General features: G+C 38.6%; 1 long non-coding RNA gene across 1 annotated transcript; it reads left to right on the top strand.

The window, feature by feature from the left end:
• The first annotated feature begins 4,617 nt into the window (after positions 1–4,617).
• On the top strand, positions 4,618–7,516 carry LOC110692731. Its single transcript, XR_002505520.1, has 2 exons — positions 4,618–5,925; positions 6,985–7,516. It is a non-coding gene; the product is annotated as an uncharacterized LOC110692731 (long non-coding RNA).
• The last annotated feature ends 1,464 nt before the right edge of the window (positions 7,517–8,980 follow it).

Raw genomic sequence — 8,980 nt, forward strand, 5'->3', positions numbered from 1 at the left:
TTAATACTCGTATTTGATCTTCAAAAACAATCTTCAAAATAATAATCTTTATAAATCTAGTTTTAAAATAAATATACGAATGTCATTTTAAATACTCGTAACAAAATTTGATCTAAATTGTATTTTAAAAATTTACATTTTCCTTGAACAAATAATTTTTGATAGAGATTCTTCCATAAAACAATTTTTGTTTCCTAGAAGTAGTTTTTTCAGAACTGTACGTTCCAAAAGAAACACTTTCAAGAAACATATTTGTCTAGCCACAAAATTTTAGAAGTGCTTTTGAGAAATAGAAACAATTTTACATTGTTTGGCCATTGAAAAGTGGCATAGTACGACCATCTTATTTGATAAAAGAAGATTAATTTTAAAAATGAAGATTAATTTTATTTGATAAATGAAAATGAGTGGAGTACATGTTATTCATTTTTTTTAATGATAAAAGACCCATTATCTTTCTCACATTTCTCTACCTTTCCCCTGCTAGCTAGTGCTGCTGCTTTAAGCCATTATTTTTAGGAAAATTTATGAGGAAGGTCATTTTAAGTGGTCGATCTTATGAGCTGAGGAAGGTCCTTTTATGACAAAAGTGGCGAGGAAGGTTCTTTTATGGAGATTGAGTTGTGAGGAGAGTCCTTTGGACAAACTCCGGCGTTGACTAATTTTTTCCGGCCAAAAAAGTCATGTGCACAGCACGTGACCACTTAAATGGCCCCTTTTTTTTTCTTTTTTCTTTTCTTTCCTCTTCATCTTCTTCCTCCCTTTCAATTCCACACCTCCATGAATGGCATTTCCGGCCAGACCTCCGCCCACCACACCTCCACCTCCGACAACAAGGAACCCCATCCCTTTCCCCCACCCTTTCTCCCTTTTAAAAACACTCCAAACGAACCTTCCTTTGCGCAACACCAACAGCAACCCACGCAACACCAATTAGCCATCGCAAGCAGCCACCACTCCACCAAATTCCAGCCAACCGACAACACAAATAACAACAATTACAGCAGCGTTGCCACCTTCCCTTTGTTGGATATTTAGAGTGTTGATGGTTGCGCGCTCGCGCCCATGAAGAGCGCCCGCGTAAGGTAGGCGCGGCCGCGCAGAGAGCGCGCCTAAACGCGCACCTCTCCGGAAATCAGCAAATTGGAAGGGTGTGGTTGGCGCGTCTGTGCCTCTTGGTGGAGCGCCCGCCCTGCTGGTCGCGCATAAACCGCGCCCCTCACTGCCTTCTCGTGGAATCTCGTAGATTTTGGGAGGCGCGCCCGCGCTGAAATGTGCCGCGCCCGCGCCTCCCTGTTTTGCGGTTTTTCCTGACGGTTGAGTCTTTTATTAAAAGACAAAGTTTCGTGAAGAAAAGTGACAAAAGTTAATTCTTCATCTCTCCAAAAAGTATACTCCATATTTTCTCTCAAATTTCTTGCACACTTTTGTGAGAAAAACTCTTTCAATTAATCCAATTTTGGTGAATTTGTCATCTTGATTTCGATTCTAGTACTAAGAACAAAATTGCTGTCAATTGTATCTCAAAGAGGATTTCCGGCTCAACCCAAGTACCGTGTGGGGGAAATAAATCTCTTTAGGAAAGTGTATACACGCCTTTGACAGTGTATCAAGGTTTGAGAGTTACGTGGTCATCGATATTCTCATGTTCATGGTTGGTGTAGTTGGCTTGGAGGAAAGGCAAGTTTGATACTTCACACTAGTGTAGTCTTTGTAAATTTTCAGTAATTTCATTGACAATTCAAATACTTGATTGTAATACTTTGTTTTGTATTTGATATTTACAATTTAGAATTGTAATCATATATTTTAGGATTTGTTCCCACACATTGTTTAAGTGTTTTCTTGATTGAAATCGCTGTAAATCCTAACACCCTTCACCGTAAACAGCCCACCTTCACCACCAATTCCCTGCATCTCCAACCAATCAACCTCCTCACACTCCAACAACAATAACAACCCTTGCTTTCTTCGCCACCAAGCTCCACCGCTTCACATGCAGCCACTGTATATAGAACCTCCTAGATCTCCCCTTCTCCACCACAAACAGCTGAAACAATAACCAACCTAGCCATCTATCCACTACTTCACCAATCTGATGAAGATCTGGAAGCCTCGATCAAGGAGGAAGCAGTTGACGATGTTTGTATGAACACAGTTGTCGACATCACCGCCGGTGATGATGGCTTCCCAATCTACCATTCTCCCTCTGTTTACTCCAACTATACTCTCCTACCCTTTACTTCTCCTTTCAATCTTCAATTTTTTCCAAATCCATTACTCAATTTCTCCAATTTTGCACGTTAATTTGTGATCCCTAATCAATTTTACAATGGGGTTCCTTGTTGCCGAAGGTGGAGGTGTGGTGGGCGGAGGTCTGGCCGAAAATTCCATTCATGGAGGTGTGGAATTGAAAGGGAGGAAGAAGATGAAGAGGAAAGAAAAGAAAAAGAAAAAAAGGGCCATTTAAGTGGTCACGTGCTGTGCACGTGACTTTTTTTGGCCGGAAAAAATTGGTCAACGCCGGAGTTTGGTCAAAGGACCCTCCTCACAACCCAATCTCCATAAAAGGACCTTCCTCGCCACTTTTGTCATAAAAGGACCTTCCTCACAAGGTCGACCACTTAAAAGGACCTTCCTCGCAAATTTTCCTTATTTTTATTATTTTAAATCAAATTACCACGGCACCACCACTTGCTATTCTTAATATATCGCTTGCTAAACCCATAAAAACCCATTCTAAAAATTATCGGATACATCAATCCTCCCACCCACTCCTCTACAAGTGCACCAATTTCTCCACCACTATCTCCACTAGGCCAGTAACAGTAAAACTTTGGGATTTTAATTGCAACTATAGGCTGGAGTTCTTATGGAGTTGTGGTCAAATCTAGAGAGATAAGGATAAAAGGGCTTGATTTTATGAGAGGATATATAGCCATTTTAACTTTTTTTGAGGGCATATTGGTCCACATAAATTTTCATTTAATGGACTAAACTCTTCCCCGAGAAACTAAACTAAGGGGTCATTTGGTTCGCGAAAGGTAAACAGAATGGAATGAACAAAGGGAAGAAAAAGAATGAAATGAAAATCCCCCAAATTTCCTATGTTGTTTGTTTTGAATAACAAAGGGAAACAAGCCACCACTTCCACCACCACACAATACCTATTTCCTACCTTCTTCAGCCACCACAACACTCGCCGCTCTTCCCTCACCACTCGCCGCCTATTGCTGGAGCTCCCCCGTCCTTCGCCGCCACTCCCCTCCCCTGAAAAACTCCCCCACTCCCGCAAAAACCCTAAAAATTCATCCCCTTCCCCGTAAAAAAGCCGGCCGACCCTCCCCCACCCTCAAAACCCTAGTAGCTAGTGCATGGGTATCGATTTCCAACCCATTTAAAATCAGGCCGAAATAGTGCAAGGGTATCGATTTTGAACCGAGTTTAGTATTTAAGCCATATATTTAAATCTAGAAATTATATTAACTTGATTCTAATTGGGTTAGAAAGTAGACATCCAAAGCTTTCCAACAATATATTATTTGTCTTAATTCGACTTTGGGATCAAAAGTTATGATAAAAACAAAATTCGCAAAAAAACTTGGAAAATACGCCTAAAATTTTCGAACTCCATGGGGAGCCTAGGAATTTCGAAAATTCTAGGCATTTGGCCTCTACCCAGAATTTTTTTAAAAAAAATTCGATTTAAACTCCGGGCCTCGGTTGGTGATGGTTGGTGGTGGTTTGTTAGGATGAGAGAATGTTTTAGAAGGAAGAAACACGTGGTATATATGTGAGGGTATGTTTGTCCATTCATGTTTAAATGCAGGCGCTACCCGGTAAAATGAGGGCGTCGTTTAGCTTTCCACATAAAGAATTATGATCTTATACTCTCTTTGGGACCACAAACCCCAAAACCCAATTAAATCCTATATTTTCTCTCTCATCACTACCCCCACTTCCCCCACTTCCCCCACTTTTTGTTTTCTTACAATATAAAAATACAATAGAGAATCTTTTATATATTAAACAAATGTTTAAAAGGACTCACTTGTAGTGGGGGTGCTGGTCCGTGGGTGGTGGCCTGGTTTCGTGGGGTGGGGGTGGCCGACCCATGGGTGGGTGTTTCGTGTGATGAGGGTGGTTGATTCGTGGTTGGGGAACTACTAAAATTCGGCCAAATTGCAACCGATTTTCTACGACCGTCATAAAAACGGTCGCAAAATATGAAATTTGTGATCAATTTGTACCCAGTTGCAATATTATGACCGTTTTCAAAGCGGTCGCAAATTTGCAACCGTTTTTAGGCTATCAAATAGTCGCAAAGGTATTAAAACATTTTTCTAAAAATAAAGTACATGTGTAAAATAATTCAAAATAAAAGTAATTCTATTGCGACCGCTAAACAGTATTATTTTAAAAAAAATTAAATTATAAAAGGGGTGCCCAACTCACTCTAACCCTAATTTACTTTGAAGCGCCGCTCCTCCTTCTCTTTCCTTTCTCTCTTCTCACGCTTTTGAGATTCTCCTCCATTCTCCTTCTCTTTCCTCACGTTTTTCCTCTTCTCTTCTTCTTCTCATTCCTCATCTCTACTTCTTAATTATTTTCCTTCTCCTTCTCTTTCCTCTTCTCTTCTCCTTCTTTTCCTTCTCTTTCCTCTTCTCCTTCTCTTTCCTCTTTTGATCTGTCTCGGAAATTTCTGGCACCTTCAGTGGTTTGAACGAGACCGACAACTTCTCCTTCACAATCTATATTTCTCTTAGGTGGTGGTGGTAAAAAATTTATTGGTTTTTAAGGTCGAATTTGACCATGAAAACTCTAGATATAGACTTTTCATGGTCGAATTTGGCCTTATTAAACCAAATTTGAGGTGAACTTTGAAGTCATTTCGGGGTTTGAGGTATGTTTTCGTGTTTTTGGTGATTTTTGGTTTCGTTTTGGTTGATTTTCATTTCGATTTTTGTTGATTTTGGTTGATTTTTGTTGTTTGTTTTTAGCATGGTTTATTTTAGTAGGTTTGATATTCGTTAATTATTGGGTTTGATTTTCGGGTAATTTTTGGGTAATTTTTCTGTTTGATTTTCATTAATTTTTGGGTTAGATTTTCGAGGCGAAATCGTTTGATTTTTTTTTTTTATTTATGGATTTGATTTTCGTTAATTTTAGTGGGTTTAATTTTGTTTGATTTTCATGTTCGAATTTTCGTTAATTATGTTTAGGGGTGGCTTTTGTGGTGGCTGATTGGGGTTTTCGGTAGGGCTGAGCAAAAATATCTAAAAAACCGAAAACCCGAAAATCCGTACCGTAACCGTTCCGAATAATTGGGTACCCGAACCGTTTAAAGAATTCGGGACGGGTAACTTAACCGATAAGAAATTAATGGGTCGGATATCGGGTACCCGGAAATTAAAAATGCTAAATAAAAGTATGAAACCCGTGTTTTGTTAAAAAAAAAAAAAAAGGATTTCTAATTTCTCGTTTTTTTTTTCTCATTTCTGATTTCTCACTCAGCCTCCATCCCACTTTCTCTCTCCTCTTCCTCTTCCTCCTCCCTTCTTCCTCACTCACCCACTCATTCATCAAATTTCTGGGCGACATTCTGGGCAGCGAATTCAGCAACAACCTAGCAACAACGATCTCAGGGGAAGCTAAACTCGGTAATGGAGGAACCGAGGTGGTTGTAGCTCTCGGTTTGCTACGAAACAGGCTGGAATTTCGTTGAGTTGAAAGTTGTAATTTGGGGGAAAGTTTCTGGGCTGGTTTTAGTTGAAGTAAATCAGCAAGAATAAGAGGTTGAACTGAAAGACATCGCAAGGGATCTGAAGAGAAGAACCAAGATAGAAACTGCGGTGGAGCAGTAGCTTGTTTGTGGGCCTGTTCGTGGCTGTTTCTCATTCTCCAATTTTCACTCAAGAAAAATTGGTATTCATTATTGTAGATTCCTTTGTTAATTTATATTTCAACGGTTGGTGATTGGTACTAATTTAATTTTGTTTTCATCATTTCATTAATGTCAGATTAAGGAGTAGTTTCAAGTATTATTGGATTCATTTACTTGTTACATTTATTTTCTTACTTTCTCCGTTAAACCCCATTTTCAGTTTTTCATTAATGTCAGATTAAGGAGTAATTTTTTTAATTTTGTGAGATATGATGAATAATTTTTGGTCCATGTTTCTGAATTTAATACCAATTAACCAACTCTGATCTCAATTTTTTTAAATTAAATTTCTTAATTTTATTGCGGCTCAATGATTTTTCAGCCTTTGTTAATAAGCTTATTGGTTAGGTTCGGATATTTGGTTCGGGTACCTGTATTTTCAGGTATCCGAATTTACGGGTACCCGTTCCTTATCGGATCGGTTTCGGTTATTGGTTTTCTCCTTATTGGTTATCGGGTACCCGAACCGATAACGTTATCGGTACGGGTACCCGTCCCATGCTCTCCCCTAGTTTTCGGGGTAAAGGGATGGGAATCCGTGGTGGCTGGGTGGGATTTATGGGGTGGGCTGGAGTTTTCGTGGTGGCTGGTGGAGTTACCAGGAGTGAAGGTGGTGTTTTCGAGGTGACTAGCCGGTGGTGTATTCGGGGTGGTTGGTGGTGTTTTAGGGTGGGCAGTGGTGGTAGGTAAAGGTGGTTTGGTTGGGACCGTTTTCCATATGGTCGTTGAAAATAAGAAAAACAATCAAAAAAAATCTGCGACCGTAGACCGGTCGTAATAATCTTTTTTGCGACCACGTGAATAATTACCAGTTGACCACATTACGAACGTTGACGGTCGCAATTATTTTCAGCGACTGTCAAAGGCGGTCACAAAATCCTTAAATTTTAGTAGTGGGGGGAGGGTTTTGATAATACAATATTATAAACGATTTATGTGCTATATTTTATTGTGCAATCTCTATACATTTAATCTTTTAAAGCTATTATTATTTATATTTCGATGTGGCTCTCCTCGCGTTCTCTTTCTTTATTTTGTAGGATTTTGCCTAACTGGTCGCATTTGCAACCCGAGTTTAGCTGGGAGCGTATTGAAGATTATTATGAACTTGACATCATCTCATATTCCCAAGCTTGAGGTTGTATTTTGCATGAGAATATTGTGGAAATTACTTAAGCCCCAACCTGGCCGTGGCTTGTAACAACAACCTTGACCAGGTCATGGCTCCTCTATTTGTGCTCAAGCAAAATACACCAATGCAGTCTACACCACAGGCAGACCATGGCTTGACTTCAGTGGCAACGGGTAGGTCGTGGCTAGCTTCTGTGCAGCGTTTTGGATCGATATTCTGCCGACTTTTATTAAGACTTCTAATCCTAGTTAACTTCCCTAATATCCATGATTATAAAATACTCTTTGTTTAGGGCTTAAGACAGGAGGGAGAACAACGGTTTGTTTAGCATAGGAGGTGTGGTTTCCAGCCACCATTATATCAGACTTTACTTTTAGTTTTGTAAATTTTAACTTTATTTCGTTCTTCTCAAATTCACTTTGATCCTTTTTTGATTTTAATGTATTGTTAATTTTATATTCTAGATTTTGGTTTGAATCCTAACCATGATTGATACTAATTTATTCTTTTAAATTCTCAATTAGTTATTTATGTATTCTTGCTTAATTGATTGTGCTAGCTTATGTCAATTCGTGATTAGGAAAAATTGGTATTGTTGTTATTATTCTATTGTCTTGATCACAAGGGGATTTAGTTTTTGACGGATTTGATTATTTCAATTAAGGACATAATTTCTCCACGGAAGTAGGTAGAACGAATTGTTAGGAAGTTAGGGTGCCAGACTGCCAAACATAATGTCTTTAATTTGCATGATTCCACGGAAGTAGGTTTGATTGATTAGGGAAGCCATTGACAACTTAGAAGAGATCTTTGATATTTATTTATAGAGTGTACCTTTCGTTGTGAACATATATATCATTGATTGGTTGGGGTAGGAATTTGTCTTGTATTAATTACGCTGGTGGTGATAATTAATTCTAGATACTAATTTTGATTTAATTTCTTATTTACTTTAGTAGTTTGATAATTACTACCTATTTTGATGGACTTAATTATTTATACTCTATGGCAACCCAATATTGATGCTACCTTCTCTGCGTGATCGACCCTTGCTTACCCTACTACATAATTAGGAGGATTCGTTAGGTTTTTATTATTTTTGTTAGGTGTGCGACCGCCTAACAACTTTCGTGGGGTGGGGGCGGCCGATTCGTGGTTGGGGTGTTTTGTGGGTGAGGTAATTGGTCAGTAAGCGGGGACGTCCAGTTGCAGGGGAGGAGGAGGTTGGGTGGAGAAAGGGTTGTTGGGAGGTCGTTTGGTCGAAATTAATTAATGTACGGAGATAGGAAGGGGAAAGAGAAAGGAAAGAGGAAAAATAAATAAAAAATGAAAAAATGTACTTGGATGAAATACAGAGTGACACGTGGCATGTGAATCTATAATATTGGTTACCAACCGATCGGGGATCAATAATCGAGGTCAATAATACCCGTCAAAGGTGGAATTATTAACAACGAATGAATCGATAAAAGGTGAGATTATTAATTAGAATCAATTTTTCAAAAAAAAAAAAGGGAAAAAACCTATCCTATTTAGAATCTCTTGGTATAAAACTAAAATTATGGCCACAAGTACTTATTGAGATAATACAATCACATTTGTATATGTCATAATAATTAAACATTCTTAATCATTCATGTTAACATGTTACTTCCTCTGTCCCTACCTATTTTTTTGCCCCATTGGACTTTGCACGGTCTCCAAGACGCGTCTGTAACGTAAATACTCCATCCGTTTCGTATTAATCACAATAGTAGGCCTTGCACAAAGTTTTAGGAAATTTATAGGGTAGGGATCATAGGGTAAATTTTATAATATAAATTATAGTTAGTGGGAATATATTTCATTGTTAGTAGGAGAGAGAAATAATAATATAAGTGGGAGAGAGAAATAATTAAATATTT

The sequence above is a fragment of the Chenopodium quinoa genome, unplaced genomic scaffold, assembly GCF_001683475.1.
Source record: "Chenopodium quinoa cultivar QQ74 unplaced genomic scaffold, ASM168347v1, whole genome shotgun sequence".
Taxonomy (NCBI): domain Eukaryota; kingdom Viridiplantae; phylum Streptophyta; class Magnoliopsida; order Caryophyllales; family Amaranthaceae; genus Chenopodium; species Chenopodium quinoa.